Genomic DNA, 21,743 nt, shown 5'->3' with positions numbered 1-21,743 from the left:
TTCCTCATGTGTCTATTATGCCAATTGACCTAGATGTCACCTGAGACTATGGTCTGAAGCCCTCAGCTTCAGCAATTCAGTCCCTCAAGGTGTTTGGATGTGTCTGGGAAACTTCTGTGACTTTGCCTTGATCAAATTGTGCTAACTTCCCTATATTGTGTGTTGTCTTTCCTTCACCTAAGTTGACACTTATCAACCATCTTGTTAGTGATTTCCCCTGCCCAACACTTCTTAACCTCATAGCCATCAAAGCATGTTTTTTTGTGTGTAAACCTTTTCTTGAGTTTTATATACAATATTTGTCCTTGTGTGACTGACTTATTTCACTCAGCATAATGCCCTACAGATTCATCCATGTTGTGAGATGATTTGCAGATTCATTATCGCTCTTTATTATTACGTAGTATTCCATTGTGCGTATGTATCATAATTTGTTTATCCATTCATCTGTTGACGGGCACTTAGCTTGTTTCCATCTTTTTGCTCTTGTGAACAATGCTGCAATGAACATGGATGTGCATATGTCTATTCATGTGACAACTCTTACTTCTGTAAGATATATTCCTGGGAGTGGAATTGCTGGATCATGTGGTATTTCTATTTCTAGCTTTATAGGGAGATGTCTTATTGTTTTCCATAGTGGATGTACTATTTTATATTCCTCTCAGCAGTCCATAAGAGTTCCAATCTCTCCGCAACCTCTTCAACACATATTATTTTGTTTTCTTTTTTTTTTAAATTAGCACCTGTATTGTTGGAGTGAGATGGTATCTTACTGTAGTTTTGATTTGCATTTCTCTAAAGGCTGATGATTTTGAGCATTTCCTCACGTGTCTATTAGCCACCTGAAGGTCTTCTTTGGTGAAGTGTCTGTTCATATACTTTGCCCATTTTTTAATTAGATTGTCTTTTTGTTGTTGAGATGTTGAAATATTTTGTAGATTTTAGAGATTAGACCCTTGTTGGGTATGTCATAACCAATTTTTTTTTCCCAGTCTGTAGGTTCTCTTTTTACTTTTTTGGTGAAGTCTTTTGATGAACATTGTGTTTAATTTTTAGGAGCTCCCATTTATCTAGTTTTTTTTTTCCTGGAGTTTGTTATGGTTTGTATTCTATTTATCTCATGTATTAGGGCCCCTAGCATTGTCTCCATTTTTTCTTCTGTGATCTTTATTGTTTTAGATTTTATATTTAGGTCTTAGATCCATTTTGAGTTAGTTTTTGTGTATGGTGTGAGGTATGGATCCTGTTGGATCTTTTTACAGATGGACATCCAGTTACTCCAGAAGTATTTGTTAAAGATACTATCTTTTCCCCATTTAACAAACTTTAACCCTTTGTCAAATATCAGCTTCTCATAGATAGGTGGATTTATGCCTGGGTTCTCAGCTCTGTTCCATTGGTTTATGTGTGTTGTACCGGTTGGGCTTTCCTTTTGATTATGAATAATTATTGAAATTCTATGGCACAGATGTTGTAAAACCTCTATTTGCTAGGGAATTTATGTTTTGTCATCTTCCATATACCAATATTCAACCTTACTAACATATTTCTTTTTAACTATCTGTTTTTATACTTATTTAGAGCTTAGTCAACTATTACCGTATGTGTAAAACTCAAAATTTTAGACTGAATTCTAATATCCTGTGTGTTGTATTTATGTAAATAAAATAATGTTTTGTAAAAATCTCTTTAAAATCACTTATAATACATATATAATGACAAGTAATTCCCCTCTCCCCGCAATTTTTCCTTTGTAAAATTGAAGCATGTCTTACACGTCAGCAAATACAGTGTTTGGGAAGGAAACCCTGCCAGATCTATCAAACTTACATTTAACCTTTCATGAATCTATAGTGATAAGCCAACTAAAAATTAACAGGCCTCTTTCAAGAAGTTTGGTGATTAAAAATAAGAACTCTAAATTTTTTAAATAAATGTGGAGGGAATAAACTATATTCTTGGGGCTTGAGTATAGTTGCTAAATTTCACTATGTGAAATGAAGGAGTGGGTCTTCTAATAAATTTATAGGCTTATGTAGTAATTGTTAGAGGTGTAGAAATATGACACTATGGGGGTGACAGGCAGCTATTTATGTCCCATTTATTTATGATTTTTGACATTTAAGCCCCATTTCTGAAACACCCAAGCAGCACCATGTGATATTAGCATATTATTAGAATATATTTATATGTTCTCCTAATAATATCTCTGATGAAGCCACCTTTGTCCCCTGAAGTCAGTGTCTTCCTGTCTCTTCCTTCCTACTCTCTGTTTATTGCTGATTGGAAAAGGGGTTGATACTTGTGTTGTGCAGCCAATTAGTTTTTCTCTTTTAGAAAGTTGGAATTATGACTGCTTGTCAGTCTCTGTCAGGCATTTATAATGAGAAGTGATTTAAAGTCAAGGCTAGGAGGGAATGTTTGGCCATCAAAATACTACAGCAAAAATTGGTCTGCAGAGAGAAGGAAAAATATGAAGATGCCACACAGAGAAAAGTTGACCCAAGAGGCCCTATTGCCCCAGAGAGTGAAGTAGAATTTTAGTTTATTAATTTATTTTTCTAATGTTTCATGGTACCCCATTCTGAGGGTTTTGTGATATACTTACATGCTTATAATAAACCTTTATATTTTTCAGGATAGCATGAAAAGGTCTCTATTATTCAAAACTAAAACAGATCTAGTTAAGAAAACCTGTCATGCCATTGTTTCTATGTATTCAGAAGTCAATTTCATCCAAGAATCATCTGCAAAGATGTGTATTATGTATATGATATTTGTAGTTTTTATTGTTAGTGTAGATGTCAAGTTCTCTCGAGATTTTTAGTAGGCAAAGGTATATCTAAGTACAAATATTTTCAATTAACTATCAGAAAATTATTATAATTCCAAGCATCTTATTAAAAACATACAAAATACTTTCTATAAAATATTTAAAGCAATATGCTGTTGATTTGTGTATCAAGTATTCCCTCCTCTGAATATTAAATAACAGTAGTAATTTCAAACTTAGAACTTTGAGAATTTAGGTAAAACAATTACAATTGATATTTAATTTTTAGGAATAAATTAAAATTTGCATTAAGACAATTCTTCTGCTCTACCTTGCTCTATATTATAGATATTATGCAAAACGAAAACCTCCTTTTGGCTAGCACTAGAGTAATAATGGATAGATTAATACTTCATGTAGTAATTGACTTATTGCATTTTCAAATTTCCAAAGCAAATTTATTAGATTTTTGAGTAAATACTTTATGATGTTATAAATTTAAATACATATAAAAATAATTTTAAATTGTTTACTCATATCTATTTATATTGAAGGAATTTTTGGGTTTTGTTTGCCCATTTGAAAGTGAACTATGCTTCCTGTCTGCAGTGCAATGGATGGCTTTTATATGGCCTTTCCCGCCGTGGTCTTGTAACTTCCACCAGATGATTGGGTGGGACTGTGCAACTGAGGTGCTTGTGGCCCATCAAAGGGATTGGACAGCTTGTTAATAATGCGAATAAGGTGCGTGGCACCTTATGGGAGTGGGACCATGCAAATAAAGTGGATGGAACCCTAACTAGGGGATTGGTCAGTTTTGCCATCCTGCTAGACTTAAAATGAACCACTCCAGAAGCAGAAAGGGGGGACCTTATTACCACCAAGAAAGAAATGCTAGGAGTGGAGTGCGTCTTTTCGACCCAAAATCCCTGTGCCAAGAACCTCCTGAACCCAGAAGACAGACAGAAAGAGCTGTAACACCTGAGATGGCACAAGGCGGCAAGAAGCGGCAGTGGAGAAGCACAGCAGCAGAACCAGGAGACTGGCATGGGATGGTGCAGCGGGCTTCCTGGGCCACAGAGCAAGGGTAACATCAGGTGTACCGATTCATAGAGTGAGAGAGCTGAGCGTCCTCGAGCAGGAGGCTTCCTGGTGGAGTGAGGTGTCCCCAGGCACTTATTGGTAGAGCTAAAGTGCATTGTAACATTTGCCTGGGCAGGGCAGAGGCCATGCAGAGGGACTGAGGGCCAGAGAGAGGCCTGCCTGCAGGCACAGCTGAGAAGAAGCGGTCCCAATGGCAAAACTGTAACCTGAGTAGCTCTTTTTTTTTCCAGACATGATTTACTTATTGATACTCCACCTTGTTCCAGAAGGGGTTTAAGGACATGTAAAACAAGATAGTGTTACCTCAAACAGGAATGAAAGAGGAAAAATAAAGACAGGAACAGGGTACTCCCAGGACTGAGGCTAAAAGGGCAGAAGCAAATGACATATTTTGAGTGAGGGCTCCAAATCTGGCTATGGAAGTACTGCCATGCATAGTGTCCACAGTCTCCATGAGATGGAAACAAGCCAGCTGCTCAGAGGAAGTGAAACTGTTCATGTACTAAGTTCAGACAGGAGTTTGGCCTGTGAAGAAGTGTTCCTTTCCAAGGCTCTTTCTTTTATTGACCTTCAATAAACTGTGATGGCACCTCACACATCAGAGGTGTGAGAAGGGCAATAGGAAAGTCTTAACTTGTTAGGTGGTGGTCTGAGATAACCCAAGCAAGATCCCGCCAGCAGGGCCTTAATGGGTCAGGTCAGGGTGGCTGAAGATCAGGCTCCATAAGTTCTCAGTCTGGGCGATCTGCATCAGCAGGACCAGGTTCTGCTGCTGGATGGTCATGACTCTGGAGTCCAAGAGGGAGGGGAGCAGCTCACCCATGCATGTCAGGGCATGTCACCAGCAGGTGCTGGTTTTCCTCGTTTCCACTGCACACTGCTTGCCAGAGCCAGAGAACAGGCACGCAGACTGTTTCTTCAACTGCATCGTTTTCTGCTGTGGAAAAGCACCTTCTTATGACCTCATTGTCACTGATGATACTGGATCCAATGTGTGTTCCGAATAAGGTTCGTTCTGTGCACTCCGTCATCATTTCTGTAAGGATCTCAATCCCCCCTGCGTAGAACAAGGGGATCTGATCAGGTTTGGAAAGTGTCTTCAGGAGATTCTTGGTCATCACGGCTGTGTTCTTTCTCTAATTCAGCAATTCATGGGCTTCCTTCTCTTGAAGTTCTGCTTTCTCCTGAAGATCTACTTGATTTAGACAATCTTTTACCTGTATCTGCAGCCTGGGGTCTATTTCTAAGATCTTCTGATAACGTTCTCTGGGTGCACTGTAGTTCCTGAGGGCCAGGTTAGCTTTTCCCATGTAGAAGTATGCTTTTGTGCATTTTTCACCATACTTTAGAGCCCAGTCACAGTCCACTAGTGCCGTTGGTAGTCCCCAAGTTTTATATAGGCCTGGGCTCCGTTCGTATACAGCACTTTCACGCCCTTCAGCTTCTTCAAGCCCTCACTGAGCACAGGACAGCTAGTTCATAATCACCTCTGGCGAATGCTTCATTCTCCTTTTCCTTTAGTGCATCTGGCTCGTTCATTTGCATCCTTCTCTAAAGATACCGAGAAGGCCTCTGAGTTTATTTCATCTGCATTCTTCATAGAAGCTTGTGGAGGACTGATCATGGTCTTGTTCAAGGTGGTCCTGTATTCGTCCTCCTCTTGGTCTTTCTCTGTAAGCAGTAGTCTTTTTTCTGTCTCCTGGACAGCTTTCTGTCGCACAACTGGGTCATCAGAATTCATCCCCTGAATTAAGTTGGTGATTTCATCCACTTTTTAGAGAAATTTCTGCAAGTCTTTCTCTTAATCTTCAGCCATTGTGGACCAGAATCCCTGACGCGCCTGAGGTTGGGCAGGAAATGGCGGCTTCTGAGTCGTTCTTGATCCTGAATTGCAACCTGTTACTTCCCTAATAAACCCCATAACTGTGAGTATGGTCTGTGAGTTGTGTGGGGCCACTGCAACAAATTACTGAACCCAGCAGAGAAGTAAAGAGTGCCATGGGAGGGACAGCTGGCGTCAGAATTGGTAAAAAGATTGGAGAGAGGGGGTATGTCTGACCTCCGCCTCATAGGAATCAGCCTTGGGCTGTTCACACTGATAATGAGTCTCTATCTCTCTTCTGAATTCAGAGGAGGTCAGACACCCCTACTACACCATTTTTACAAAGTCTGAATCAACATTTTAATAAAAATTATTATAAGACTTTATAAAGGTTTAACCAGTTCTTAGTTATTAAAAGTACTACTGCTCAAGCAGGTAAAGTGAGGACTGGAAGATGTAATTTCCTTATGTTGACAAAAGTATAACAGGAATAGGGGTTTGATATGGCCATACATAAAAAATAGGGATCATTTGAACATATCCCACGTGATATTTTTGGTAGGTACCATCTAGTCGATTTTGACTCATAGTGACCCCATGTGACAGAGTAAAACTGTCCCCACAAGGTTTTTCTAGACTGTAATCATTATATTTATAGGAACAGATGACCAGTCTTTTTCCTACCAAGTCTTTCTCCCACAGAGCTGCTGGGTGGGTTTGAACCACCAACCTCTCGGCTAGCTGCTAAGCTCTTAACCCTTGCACCGTCAGGGCTCTTAATTCCAGATAACAGTGGTGTAAATGAAAGGGACCAATCAGTTTAAATAGTCTTTCTGATGTTTCAGCTTATTAGAACATAAAATGGTGACTCTAGTACACCTTTTTTCTTTTTTATTGTGCTTTAAGTGAAAGTTTACAGTGCAAGTCAGTTTCTCATACAAAAATTTATGTATACATTCTTATGTGACCGTAGTTGCTCTCTCTATAATGTGATAGCACACGCCTCCTTCCCACTCTCTATTTCCCATGTCCATTCAACCAGCTCCTCTCCTTGCTGCCTTCTCATCTCACCTCTGGACAGGAGCTGCCCATTTAGTCTCATGTTTTATCCACTTCCGCTAAGAAGCACACTCTTTGCAAATATCATTTTATGTCTTATAGTCCAGTCTAATCTTTGTCTGAAGAGTTGGCTTCAGGAATGGTTAGTTCTGGGCTAGCAGAGAGTCCAAGGGCCATGTCTTCTGGGGTCCCTGCAGTCTCAGTCAGACCATTAATTCAGGCCTTTTAACTAGAATTTGAGTTCTGCACCCTACTTTTCTCCTGCTCCATCAGGGACTCTCTGCTGTGATCCCTGCCAGGGCAGTCATTGGTGGTAGCCAGGCACCATCTAGTTCTTCCAGTCTCAGGCTGATGGAGTCTCCAGTTTATGTGGCCCTTTCTGTGTCTTGGGCTCATATCTTCCTTATGTCTTTGCTGTTCTTCATTGTCCTTTGCTGCAGGTGGGTTGGGACCAATTGATGCATCTTAGATGGCCACTTGCTAGCTTTTAAGACCCCAGACTCCACTCACCAAAGTGGGATGCAGAATGTTTTCTTAATAAACTTTGTTATGTCAGTTAACCTAGATGTCCCCTGAAACCATGGTCCCCTGACCTCCGGCCCTGCTACTCTGTCCCTCGAAATGTTTGGTTGTATTCAGGAAACTTTTAGCTTTTGGTTTAGTCCAGATGTGCTGACTTCTCCTGTATTGTGTGTTGTCATTCCCTTCACCTAAAATAATTCCTGTCTACTATCTAGTGATTACCCCTCTTCCTCCCTCACTATCCTCAGAGCCATCAAAGAACGTTTACTTCTGTGTTTAAACCTTTTCTTGAATTCTTACACTAGTGGTCTCATACAATATTTGACCTTTTGAGATTGACTTATTTCACTCAGCATAATGCCTTCCGGATTCATCCATGTTATGAGATGTTTCACAGATACCATAATTTGTTTACCCATTCATCCATTGATGGGCATCTAGGTTTTTGCTATTGTAAACAGTGCTGCAAAGAACATGAGTCTGCATATATCTTTTCGTATGAGGGCTGTTATTTTTTCTAGGATATATCCCAAGGGGTAGGATTGCTGATTCCTGTGGTACTTCTATTTCTAGCTTCATAAGAACCAAAAAATTAAATCTGTTGCCATCGAGTCGATTCTGACTCATAGCGACCCTATAGGACAGAATAGAACTGCCCTCTAGGGTTTCCAAGGAGCGCCTGGTGGATTCGAACTGCCGACCTTTTGGTTAGCAGCCGTAGCTCTTAACCACTATGCCACCAGGGTTTCCTGTAGCTTTGTAAGGAAGCATCAAATCGATTTCCAAAGCAGTTCTACCGTTTTACATTCCCATCAGCAGTGAATAAGTGTTTCAGTCTCTCAACAATCTCTCCAACATTTATTATTTTGTGTTTTTTGGATTGCTGCTAGCCTCGTTGGGTGAGATGGTATCTCATTGTAGTTTTGATTTGCATTTCTCTGATGGCTAATGATCGTGAGCATTTCCTCATGTGTCTGTTACCTGCCTGAATGTCTTCTTCAGTGAAGTGCCTGTTAATATCCTTTGCCCGTTTTTTTAATTGGCTTATTTGCCTTTTTGTTGTTGAGGTTTTGCAGTATCTTGTTGATTTTAGAGATTACATGCTGATCAGATTTGTCGTAGCCAAATTTTTTTTCCCAGTCCATAGGTTGTCTTTTTACTCTTTTAAAACGAACTCTTCGCATGAGCATAAGTGTTTGATTTTTAGGAGCTCCCGGTTATCTAGTTTCTCTTCTGGTGTTTGCATATTGTTAGCAATGTTCTGCATACTGTTTATGCTATGTATTAGGGCTCTTAGCATTGTCCCTATTTTTTCTTCCGTGATCTTTATCATTTTAGATTTTATATTTAGGTTTTTCAACCATTTTGAGCTAGTTTTTGTGCATGGTGTGAGCTATGGGTCTTGTTTCATTTTTTTGTGCATGGATATCCAATTATGCCAGCACCATTTGTTAAACAGAGTGTCTTTTCCCCAGTTAATGGACTTTGGGCCTTTGTCAAATATCAACTGCTCATAAGTGGATGAATCTATGTCTGGATTCTCAGTTTTGTTCCATTGATCTGTGTATCTGTTGTTGTACCAGTACCAGGCTGTCCTGACTACTATGTCGGTATGATAGGTTCTAAATTCACGTAGTGTGAGGCCTCCCACTTTGTTTTTCTTCTGCAGTAATGCTTTATTTATCCAGGGCCTCGTCCCTTTCCATATGAAGTTGGTGATTTGTTTCCCCATCTCATTAAAAAATGCCATTGGAATTTGGATTGGGATTGCATTATATCTACCGATCGCTTTGGGTAGAATAGAAATTTTCACAATGTTGAGTCTTCCTATCCATGAGCAATGTATGTTTTTCCACTTATGTAGGTTTCTTGCAGTCTTCTAGTTTTCTTTGTATAGGTCTTTTACGTCTCTGGTTAGATTTTCTGTTCTTTCATTTAGTTCTGCTCTAATTTTTACTATTTGCTTTCTTCTGGCACCTGAGGGCTTCTTTTATTGCTCTCTTTCTATTTGTTCAAGCTGTTGGGTTAATGCTTTGATTTGGCCCTTTACTCTTTTTGTATGTGTGCATTTGTCACTATAAATTGACCTCTGAGTACTGCTTTTGCTGTGTCCCAAAAGTTCTGGTAGGATGTGTTTTCATTCTCATTTGATTCTATGAGTTTCTTTATTCCATCCTTAATTTCTTCTATAACCCAGTCGTTTTTGAGCAAGGTGTTGTTCAGTTTCCATGTGTTTGATTTATTTTCCTTGCATTGTAATATTTTGATGTTTTGGATTTTGTTAAGGCTTGCTTTATGGCCTAATATGTGGTCTATTCTGGAGAATATTCCACATGCTTTGGAAAAGGAAGTATACTTGACTTCTGTTGGGTGGAGTGTTCTGTATATGTCTATGAGGTCAGGTTGGTTGATTGTGGCATTTAGATCTTCAGGCATTTACTGAGCTTCTTTCTGGATGTTCTGTCCTTCACCGAAAGTGGTGTGTTGAAGTCTCCCACTATTATTGTGGAACTGCCCATCTCTCTTTTCAATGCTGTTAAAGAGTTTGTTTCACGTATTTTGGAGCTCTGTCATTGGGTATGTAAATATTTATTATGGTTATGTCCTCCTGTGTATTGATCTTTTAATCATTATTTTAGTGTCCTTCCTTATCCTTTGTGGTAGATTTTACTTTAAAGTCTATTTTGTCAGAGATTAATATTGCCATTTCATTGTTCTTTGCTTGATACATTTTTTTCCATCCTTGAATTTCAGTTTGTAGGCAGCATATAGACAAATCATGACTTTTTAATCCATTCTGCCACTCTCTGTCTCTTTATTTAGTCCATTTACATTCAGTGTAATTATGGATAGGTATGGGTTTTTTGATGTCTTTTTTTGTGTGTTGTTGACAGTTTCTTCATTCCACTTAATTTTATGGGCTTAGTCATTTTGGTTAGTCATTTTTCTTTAAGTATTTTCTTTTCCTCTTTTTCATTGTTGTTGGTTTTGTATTTGCTGAGTTTTTTTTTTTTCTTGTTTTTTATTCGGATGTGTAGGATTGGTTACCTTAATATTTACCCCTGTTTTTCTAAGTTTAAACCAATCTTTTATTTCTTTATATCACCTTGACTTCCTCTCCATATGAAAGATCTATACTACATTTTTCAGCCCCCGTTTTCTGTTTTAATGTTGTCATCTTTTACATAATGACATCTCTGTTTCCCTGTTTTGAGCATTTTAGCTTTATTTTTGTGATTTCCCTATCTGGGTTGATATCTGATTGCTCTGTCCTGTATTCTAGTCTTGGGTTGTTATCTGATGTTATTGATCCTCTAACAGGAGGACTCCCTTTAGTGTTTCTTGTAATTTTAGTTTGGCTTTTGCAAAGTCCCTAAACTCCTGTGTTTTTGGAAACACCCTAATTTTGCCATCATATTTGAGAGACAGTTTTGCTGAACATATAATTCTTGGCTGGCAATTTTTTTCCTTCAAGGCCTTATGTATGTCATCCCATTACCTTCTTGCCTGCATGGTTTCTGCTGATTGGTTCAAGCTTAATCTTATTGACTATCCTTTGTAGGTGAGTTTTCATTTATCCCCATCTGCTCTTAAAATTCTCTCTTTATCTTTGGTTTTGTCAAGTTTGATTATAATATGTCTTGGTGACTTTCTTTTGGGATCTACCTTGTGTGGGGTTTGGTGAGCATCTTGGATAGATATATTCCCATCTTTCATGGTATCAGGGAAGTTTTCTGCCAAAAATCTTCAACAATTCTCTCTGAGTTTTTTCTTATCCCCCCATTCTGGTACTCCAGTCACTCATAGGTTATTCCTCTTGAGAGAGTCCCACATAATTCTTAGGGTTTCTTCATTTTTTAAAATTCTTTTATCTGATTGTTCCTCAGATATGTTGCTGTCAAGTGCTTTATCTTCAATCTCACTAATCCTGACTTCCATTCCCTCAGTTCTGCTCCTATGACTTTCTATTGAGTTGTCTAATTCTGAAATTTTATTGTTCATCTTCTGGATTTCTGTTTGCTGTCTCTCTATGGATTCTTGCAGCCTGTTAAATTTGTCATTATGCTCTTCTCTAATCTTCTTAAGTTCCTCTATTGCTTTGTCTGTGTGCTCCTTGGCTTGTTCTGCATTTTGCCTGATCTCCTTCCTGATATCTTTAAGAGTTCTGTATATTAATCTTTTGTATTCTACCTCTAGTAATTCCAGGAAGTTCTTTTCATCTGGAAGATTTCTTAAATCTTTGTTTTGGGAGCTTGCTGAAACTATCATGGTCTGCCTTTTTATGTGAATTGATATTGACTGTTGCCTCCAAGCGATCAATGAGTTAAACTGTGTCCTAGGACACAGTAAACAAACAAAATAAATACAATAACTTATTGATCGCTTGTTTTGTTATGTTTTGATATGCAAATAGGCTGCTCATGTGAGCTAGTTTGATTATTGGCCTCTTTGAAGCTCTAACGCCCTGTCACCAGGTGGCTAGAGCTGTTACTAGGTATGTGAGCCCAGGAATCTGTTTACTTTTCTTGTATGGATTCAGCTCAGGTGTCCAGGTAGTTGGTCAGCAAGTGTGTCATGTAGGCTCTCACCTACAGTCCTAGATGGGCATGGGTAATTGGTATAGGCACAGGTATCTGGCTGCAGTAGGGGGTTACACACTGAGCAAGCAGGTGGCTGACTGCTGCCCCTGAGTGTCTGGGATGAAAGCATGTCCCTGTCCCTTAGGGTGTATAGGTGGGTGGGTTTTGCAGCCAGACAATGGGCACCCATTACTATTTGCTTTAGGGACTGGGAGGCACTACCTATTCTTGGATCCCTGTCGAGGGTGGCTAGGTGGTATAGGTGGAGCCACCAATCCTCAGGCTCCTGACGTGGGTAGGTGAGGATCCTGCTTAATAGGCAGAAAAAAAAGAAAAAAAAGCAGAGTAGTGTCAAATGTCTCAAACATGCCACTCCATCATATAGGTGATACAGTTGAAGTTAGGCTCCAGGTATATACCCTGTTGTACTGTGCTAATGAGGGCCTACATTGTTGAAATGGCGCTACACAGGTCTATGCGGGTGTGAAACGCATTCAAAGTCCATGGAACCCTTATGCCTGTGCCTAGGCAAAGGAGCTGTTTTTGCCCTGAGTTCCCGGCTTAGGGGAGTCAGCAGATTATTTTTTCATTTTCATGTTTGTTAATGTGTTCCCTCTCCAAGGCCAAGAAAATGGCTCCGGACGTGTGATGGGTCCTACTTCCAGCCCAGGGTATGTGGCAGTCTCTGAAGCCGGCCCAGGTCCCCATGCAGAGCAGGGAGGGGGCAGATAAATGGGAGAGAGGTTTTTCCCAAAGGGGTGTTTTTTGATTCATATGGTAGGTTAGATGCATGTACTTATCTTTTGCTGGTTGAGCACCATTTTTCACTGGTTCTGGAGGTGTGAGTAGACTCTTTGCTTCTCGGTCTCTTCTGATACGGAAAACATGTCCCAAAAGCCACTGTTTGCCTCACCGCACTGGTGCCAGCCAATCTGGCCTGTACAGTGCCGGTTCCCAATGGGTCAGGTCTAGCAAGTCCTCGCTGCTTCTGAACCATCTCTCCTTCCCCTCCTTGCTAGTTCTGATTCCTCAACTTTGCCTTTGATGTTCCGGGCTCCTAGATTGTCATATATAATCGATTCACTTGTTTTTTCTGGTCTTCATTGTAGGAGGGACCACAGGAATTGTCTGACTACTACACCATCTCACACCTTCTTTTTGTAAACAAACTTTCTATAAATATAACATGCCTACAAAAAAGCATACAAGTAAAGTGGACAGCTCAATGAATTTTCACAAAGTGAACTGTGGTGAGCTGTGAGCCTGTACCTCTGAGAGCTCTAACAACAAGAAGCATAATTGACCAAGGGCCTCAGTTCCTGTTCGCTAAAATCCATTGCCATGTTCTGACTGAGGCCATGCTTTCTTTGGGCTACTTCCAGTCAATGACTGAGTGTAGGCCTATTCCTAGGAGACACAGGACTCCCCTGGTGGCCAACTTTCACTCCAGGACTCCCCAAGCCATTACAATATCAGTTGCCACGGAGTTGGTTTTGGAGCCCTGGTGGCACAAGGATGGCAGTTTGGATCCACCACCCCCTCCTTGGAAACTCTATGGGGCAGTTCTAACCTGTCCTATAGGTTCACTATGAGTCAGAATCGACTAGATGGCAACAGGTTTGCTTGTTTTAGGTGGAGTTGATTTGGACTCATTGAGCTCCAAAAGGACAGAGTAGAACTGCCCCATAATGTTTCCTTGGCTGTAATCTTTACGAAAAAAAAGCCCTAATGACACAGTGGTTAAAGGTCAGTTGGAACCCACCAGCTGCTCTGTTGGAGGAAAAAGTGGCAGTCTGATTCCTTAAAGATTATAGCCTTGGAAGCCCTATGAGGCAGTTCTACTCTGTCCTATAAGGGTGCTATGATTCCATATCAACTAGACAGCAATGTGTTTGGATTTTGGCTTTTTAATTTTTATGGGACCAGGTAGCCACATCTCACTCCCTCACAGTGACTGCCAACCTTTCAGTTAGCAGCCGAGTGTTTAACCGCTGCACCACGAGTGTTCCTTGGACTCCGGAACAGCCTTGCCGCATCTTCCTTAGCAATCTTCAGAGTAATCTAGGATGTTTCTTCCCAACTTATCTTCCCTCTCTTCTTTCTGGGTTAGACCTGTATCTCAGTCTGATGACTCTCCCAGTCTTCCCAGCTCCCTCCCACTTTTTCTCACTAGTGGTTTCTCTGATAAAATCCCTGCACATTTAGTCTGACTTGGTGTCTACTTCTTAGAGGACTTGGACTAGCACATGTACCCAGCAATGTAACCAACCCCAGATCAAGAAACAGATTATCAGTACTCTGAAAGACTTCCTTGGGCCTCCTCCTAGGCATTACCCCACCACCACCTCTCCACTAAGAGTAAGCACTATATTGACTTTTAACACTATGGATTAGTTTTGTCTGTTTTAGAACTTTATATAAATGGACTATATAGACTACACAATTTTGTACCCACCTTCTTTAATTCAACATTATGTTTGTGAGATTCATCCATGCTGTTATGCATAGCAAAAATCCGTTCATTTTCTTTGATCTAAAGCAGGGGGAAAACTACGGCCAAAGCCAGGCTACTGCTTGTTTTTATAAATTAAGTTTTACTGGAACATAGCCATGCCCATTATTTACATATTGTTCTGTGGCTGCTTTTCAGTATAACAGCAAAGTTTAGTAGTTGTGACAGAGACCATTTGGCCCATAAAGCCTAGAGTATTTACTACCTGGCCCTTTATAAAAAATGTTTGCCAAAACTCCCTCTCTGGTATTCCGTTGTACGAACAGTTATCCATTCTATTATTGATGGACATTTGAGTTGTTTTTGGTTTTTACAAATAGCGTTGCTATGAAGATGCTAGTATATACCTTTTAGAAAACTTCTGTACATGTTCCTGATGAATATATACAAAGGAGTAAAACTGCTGAATCATAGGGTATGTGTATATTCAGTCTTAGTAACTACGAACAAATAATTTTCCACAGTTATTACATCAATTTACATTACCACCAACAATGTGTGAGATTTCTAGTTGCTCCACATTCTGCCCAAACTTTGTATTATCTATCTTTTTCATTTTAATCACTCTGGTTAAGTGTGGAACAATCACATTGTAGCTTTAAATTGCATTTCTAATCACTAATGACATTGTACAAATTTACATATGTCAACTGTCCATCTGAATATTCTCTTTAGTTCATTTATCTATTGGGTTATCTACCTCTTTCTTATAGATTTATAGCAGTTCTTCACTCATTCCTAGATAGAAGTCCCTTGTCAGGGAAATGTCTTCTCCTACTCTGTGGCCTGCCTCTTCATTTTCTTAATGGTGTCTTTTGACAACAGAAGTTTATTCTTAATTTTAATGTACTTTAACTTGTTATTTTAGTCCTTTATTGTTGGCACATTTTGTGTTCTGTTTAAGAAATCATTGCGCGTCCCAAGATTATGAACTTTTATTGTTTTACTCTTCACATTTACAGCTACGATCCATCTGGAATTGATTTTTGTATGTGACACAAAGAGGAAGTAAAAATTTATACTTTTCCAAATAAATAATCAATTGATCCAGCTCTTCAGGATCACCTTTGTTGAAATCAAGTGACGATATATGTTTGGATCTGTTTTTGAACTCTATTCTGTTCCATTGGTCCATTTGTTTTTTTGTGTCAGTACTACACGGTGTGAATTACCATAGCTTTATAAATCTAGATATTCCATGGTGTGAGCGTGGCATCATTGTTCTTACTCTTTAAGATTGCCTTAATTTGTCCTGGCCCTGTGCGTTTCTAAGATAAATATTGGAATCAATTCATCAATCCTCCTACCCAAAGAAACCTGGAGTTTTGATTGGGTTTGCATTGAATTTACAGATTAATAGATTAATTATAGATAAATGACATTTTTGCAATTTTGAGAATTACAACCCATGAACTTGGTATGTATCAGTTAGCTTTTGCTGTGTAACAAACCACCCCAAATATTAGTGGTTTATAACAGTTTAACTATTTAGCTCAAGACTCTGTGGGGGTAGTTGGATGGCTCTTCTGGTCTTGGCCAGCTCAGCTGAACTCTGCTGGACTAACTCACATACCTGTAACACTTGGGCTGGCAGTTAGATAATCAAGGATGGCTTCACACACATATCTGGCAGTTGGCAGGGTATTAGTTGGGGTGACAGGAAAGAGTGAGACACATGTTTTTAATCAGCCAACAGGCTAGATCAGACCTGTTCACTTACTGGGGCTGTAGGGTTCTCAAGAACAGTAAGTTTCTACTTGTATTAAGTTCGCTATTGTCTAACTGGACAAAGCAAGTCACAGGGCAAGCCCAGTGTCAGTGTGGGATAGCATTCCAAGGGCATGGAATCTGAGATGTATAAACCAACTGGAGGCTGATACTTCAGCCATCTACCACATGGTATATCTTTCCATCTATGTATGTCTTCTTTAGTATCTCTCATTCATGCTTTTAGTTTTTTTAGTAGAGGTCTTATGTATCTTTTGCTAAATTTATTCCTAGGCATTTGATGTTGATGCAAAAGGTATTTCTGAATTTCATTTTCTAATTGTTTGTTGCCGTTATAAAGGAATACAACTAAGATAAATATGCATTTGATTTTTAATTCACTTTTAAATTCTAATAGCTTAACTGTAGATTCGTCTACACTTTCTACATACAAAATAATGTCATCTGCAAACGATGACAGATTTATTTCTTCCTTTCCAATCTTTATACCTTTTTTTTTCTTACCTCATTGTATTGGCCAGAACCAACATTAAAATATTGAATAGAAGTAATGATAATGAACATCCTTGTCTGATTTCTGATCTCAGGAGGAAAGCCTTTAACATTTCACCACCATCTGCTCTTGCTTTTTTAATAAAATTCTCTTGATCGAAGGAGTTTTCTTTTAGTCCTAGTTTTCTAACAGCTTCATCTAAATGAATGTTGAATTTTTCTGATAAAGTGTGGTGAATTACACTGATTTCCAGATGTTAAACCAACATTTTATTCCTAGAGCAAACTTCATCGGGTCATGATGTGTTATTTTTTATGTATATTTGTGAATTCAGTTTGCTAAGATTTTTGTTAAGGATTAATGCATCTTTGTTCTTGAAAGAGATTAACCTAAACTTTTCTTTTGTGGTAATATCCTTGTCAAGTTATTGTATCAAACTTTTGCTGGCCTCATAAAATGAACTAGGATGTGTCTCAATTTCTAATCTGGAGAGTTTGTGTAAAATGGTGTTTTTTTTTCCTTTACATGTTTGGAAGAATTTACTCCATAAACCATCTGGCTTGACTATTTCTTTGTTGAAATTTTTATTATCATTATTATTAAAATTTAAACTTATTTAATAGATATCAAGCTATTCATATTTTCTCCTTGTGTAAGTTTTGTTTAGTTGTGTTTTTCTAGAAATTAAACTGAATTTTCAAATATATTGGCATAAAGATGTTTATCATATCTTCTCTGAATCTTTTTTATGTTTATAGGACCTGTAATGTAATTTTCTTTCTCATTCCTCTTATGGGTAATCTGTGCCTTTTCTCTTTTTTCGTGCTTGGTATAGCCATGAGTTTATCCATTTTATCAGTGTTTTTGAAGAACCAGGTTTGACTTAATTGTTTTTCTCTATTGCGCTTTGGTTTTCTATTTTATTAAATTCTCGTCTTCTTTTTATTATTTCCTAACTGCAGCTTTGTTTGGATTTAATTTGTTGTTCTCTAATTGAAATGAATACTGAAATAATTGATTTGCAGTCTTCTCTCCTAAAATAGAAATTGCAGGTTATTAACTTGCTTTGGCAAAGCTTTACCTACATCCCAAGTTTTGAGATATTATCATTTAGTTCAAAATATTTTCTAAATTTTCATTTGATTTCTTATTTGTCTCATGAATTACTTTAAAATGTACTGTTTGATTTCCAACACCTGATTATCTAGTTATCTCTCTGTCACTGATTTTTAGCTCAATCCCATTGTAATCAGAGAACACACTGTTTAGACTGAACAAACTTGTTGAAACTTGCTCTATGGCTGTGGTGCAATGGATTGCTTTTGTGTGGCCTTTCTCGCTGTGGTCCTGTAAGTCCCACCCAAGTGATTGCTAGTGGGACTGTGAAAATAAGGTAACTGTAGCCCACCAAGTTCAGTTTTGCCATCCCGCTAGGCTTAAAAGAAAGCCAATTCAAGAGCAGGAGAGGCTCTCACCACCACCAATGAAGAGCCAAGAACAGAGTGTGTCCTTTGGATCCCCGTGCTGAGAAGGTCCTGTAACCAGGAGACTGAGAGAGAGAGAGCTATAACACTGAAGATGGTGAGAAGTGCTGGCAGAGAAATGGCGGCAGGAGAGATAAGCGGGAGAAGGAGTGGTGGGATTCCTGACCCACAGAGCAAGAAAGCTGTGTGCCTTGGGGCAGGAGGCTTGCTGGCGGAGTAGGGTGCCTCCAGGTACTTTGTGGTGCTAGGTTTGCCTACCCATGGAGCTAGAGCTGACTGCCTTCAGGCCAAGGCTTACTGGCAGAGTGGGGGTGCCTCAGTGCGCTTACCAGCAGAGCTAAAAGAGCTTTGTAACACTTGACCGAGTAGGGCAGAAGCCAAGGGGCCAGAGAGAGGTATGCCTATAGGCAAGGCTGAGAAGAGGCTGTCCTGATGGAAGAACTGTATCCTGAGCATTCCTGAACCTGAAATATAACCTGTTACTTCCCTAATAAACCACCTAATCATGAGTATTGTCTATGAGTTCTGTGTGGCCACTGCAGTGAATGATCAAACCCAGCAGAGAAGTGGAGAGTGCTGTGGGAGGGACAGATGATGTCAGAATTGGTAAAGATGGTGGAGACAGGAGGCATGTCTGACATCTGCCTCGTAGGGATTAGCCTGGTGTTGTCGATCTTGATTCTCCTTCACCGTTGTGAAGTTAGAGGATGTCAGACGCCACCACCACACCATTTTTACAATGGCCTAGCACATAGTCAACTTTGGTGTGTGTGTATGTATTCCATGTACTTTTGGAAAGAAATTATACACACCCACACCTCACTTATTGACATGGTTAGGTTCCAAAGAACAGGGCGTTATGAAAAAATCAGGATCATGTGAAAATGGAGAATGACTGATGACCGCATCGGATTACAAAATGGAAGATAAGCACATCATTACATAACTGCCAAATTTTGTCATTACATAACTGCCAAACCACTAGGAATCATGGCCCAGACAAGCTGACACATAACTTTAACCATCACAGCCAGTGTTGCTCTCGCGTTGCACCTTGGTATTTGTTACGCCCAGACGTATGTTGTTAATGTGCAAAATAGTACATTTTTCGCTATTGTTGTAAATGCGAAATGTCAGATAACAAAATAGTCGGTAAGTGAGGAGTGGGTGTATTGTCATTGTTGCTTATATTCTCTATACATTAGGAAGTCAAGTTTGTTGATCAGATATTTTTAGGTATTTTATATCCTGACTGATTTTTTTTTTTTAATCTGCTTGGTCTATGAATTATCGAATGAAATGTCTTAAAAACTAGATACAAAATATAAGTTTTGGAACAAAAGATAAGTTTTGAGATACTTGGAGAAAAGGCATTTTACAGTTCAGAGTGAGGGACCTCACTCATCATTCTCCTCTAGTAATGTGAGCTGAAGCTCATGGTCTGTGTGCCCAAAGCAGAATACAGACAGAGGAGAGAAGGGCTTTGACTTTGAGCTGAAGCCGAGGCTGCAATTTACTAAACACGTGAGGAGATTTGAATTCTGAGGGAGTAGTGGCACATTCTACAAAACTAGAAGGAGGGGAAGACATCAGGAAAGGGAAGAGATAAATACAGAGGGGCTGTAGAAAGAAGGGAAAGGAGGGAGTCTCTAACCAGGGACACCTTGACCATCTTAAAAAGTAAAGCTCTGTGCTCTTGCTTACTGAAAGAGGCTGCAGGAAATAGGTCAGGAGCACAATGCCTGTTTTCCTACTCTCTGATCCTGTATGGTGTGGATTTATCATTAGTGGCTTTGAATAAAGAACTGTTTAGAGAACGAGGGTCCAGTATTTATTTCAGGAAGCAGTTTTCCAAAACAGTATCTGGAACAAGGGAGGGCAATATCTTCTTTTATACTCAGTTACCAGCAGCAAAGATGTATTTACCATGAAGCTAATAAGCTTCAGCTTCAGGGGCACTCACTTGTATGAATACTTTTATGGCATTGAAGAGGCAATGTATGCATCTGGTCAAAAGTTTTTATAAAATTTGACAATATGACTAAGTAAGTCATTTTTGTATTCTTTTTCAAAGAAGCTCCCGTCCTTACCCCCATAAAATTGTGTAAGCTTCAAGCTGCTTAAAATCTGAACCACACCCTCTCCCCAGCTGATTTTAAAAACATCTTCATCATGAACTATGGAACTGTGAGGAAATAACAACTTAGCTAGAAAAACAAAAAAATCAATCCCTAAAAATAGTCCTTTTTTGAGAAAAAGGCTTGCAGATGCATTTCCTTATGACAAAAACAGAACTAAAAATAAAAACAAACGAAAAACTCCTGCTTATCATATGAGGTTCACTGATACCGGTTAATGGCTCCACTATCGAACCGTCTAATCCTTAAAGGAAGCCCTGGTGGCACAGTGGTTAAGAGTTTGCCTGCTAACCAAAAGGTCAGCAGTTTGAATCCACCCGTCTCTCTTGGAAACCCTGTGTGGGCAGTTCTACTCTGTCCTAAAGGGTCACTGTGAGTTGGAATCGACTTGACAGCAACAGTTTCTTTTTTTTAAATCCTTAAAGGCACTCTTCCTCACCACATCTCCATCCAATTGTTGATAAGTCTTATCGCTTCTACCCTAGAAATTTCCTCCCTCTTCTCCATCTCTAATACCTGACAACCAAACCAAAAAACCAAACCCACTGCCGTCGAGTCAATTCCGACTCATAGCGACCCTATAGGTCAGAGTAGAACTGCCCCATAGAGTTTCCAAGGAGCGCCTGGTGGATTTGAACTGCCAACCTTTTGGTTAGCAGCTGTAGCTCCTAACCACTATGCCACCTGGGTCTCCTACCTGACAACAGTCAAAGTTAATATAAGCGCTCATTAATATTCCCTGTACCCCCACTACGTTTACCTCAAAATGCATCTTTCTCCTTTCAGAATCAATACCCTTTGTCATAGATTGAATTATGTCCCCCCCAAAATGTGAGTATCAGTTTGGCTGGGCCACGATTCCTGGTATTGTGTGATTGTCCACCATTTTGTCATCTGATGTGATTTTCCTATTTGTTTTAAATCCTGCCTCATGATGTTAATGAGCGGGGATGGGCAGCAGTTCTGTTAATGAGGGAGGACTCAATCTACAAGACTGGGTTGTGTTTTGAGGCAATCTCTTTTGAGATATAAAAGACAGAAGTGAGCAGAGAGACAGGGGGACCTCGTACTACCAAGAAAGCAGTGCTGGGAGGAGAGCACGTCCTTTGGACTGGGGGTTCCTGCGTGGAGGAGCTCCTAGTCCAGGCAAAGATTGATGAGAAGGCCAAAAGAGGGAGAAAGACTTCCCCTGGAGCTGACACCCTGAATTTGCACTTTTAGCCTGCTTTACTGTGAAGAAATAAACTTCTCTTTGTTAAAGCCATCCACTTGTGGTATTTCTGTTATAGCAGCACTATATGACTAAGACACCCTCATACTCCATTCTCTAATATGATCTCTACCTCTAATAAGATATTTTCAGAAGAAATGTCTGATTATATTACTCCCTAGCTTAAATATGTTCAGTTGGCTTCTATTACCCCCAGGTAAGCCTCATTGGCCATTCTTTCAAAGTGAGCTGTGCTTCAGTTCAAACTGGAGTTTTATAAGTCTGGTGCATGTAGAGGACATGAGATGATTTTAA

General features: G+C 39.5%; 1 pseudogene; it reads right to left on the bottom strand.

Moving 5' to 3' along the window:
• Positions 1-4,565: 4,565 nt before the first annotated feature.
• On the bottom strand, positions 4,566-5,746 carry LOC100672233 (tetratricopeptide repeat protein 12-like; annotated as a pseudogene).
• Positions 5,747-21,743: the final 15,997 nt, after the last annotated feature.

Source organism: Loxodonta africana, chromosome 20, assembly GCF_030014295.1.
Source record: "Loxodonta africana isolate mLoxAfr1 chromosome 20, mLoxAfr1.hap2, whole genome shotgun sequence".
NCBI lineage: Eukaryota > Metazoa > Chordata > Mammalia > Proboscidea > Elephantidae > Loxodonta > Loxodonta africana.
This window is presented reverse-complemented; position numbering and strand designations above follow the sequence as displayed.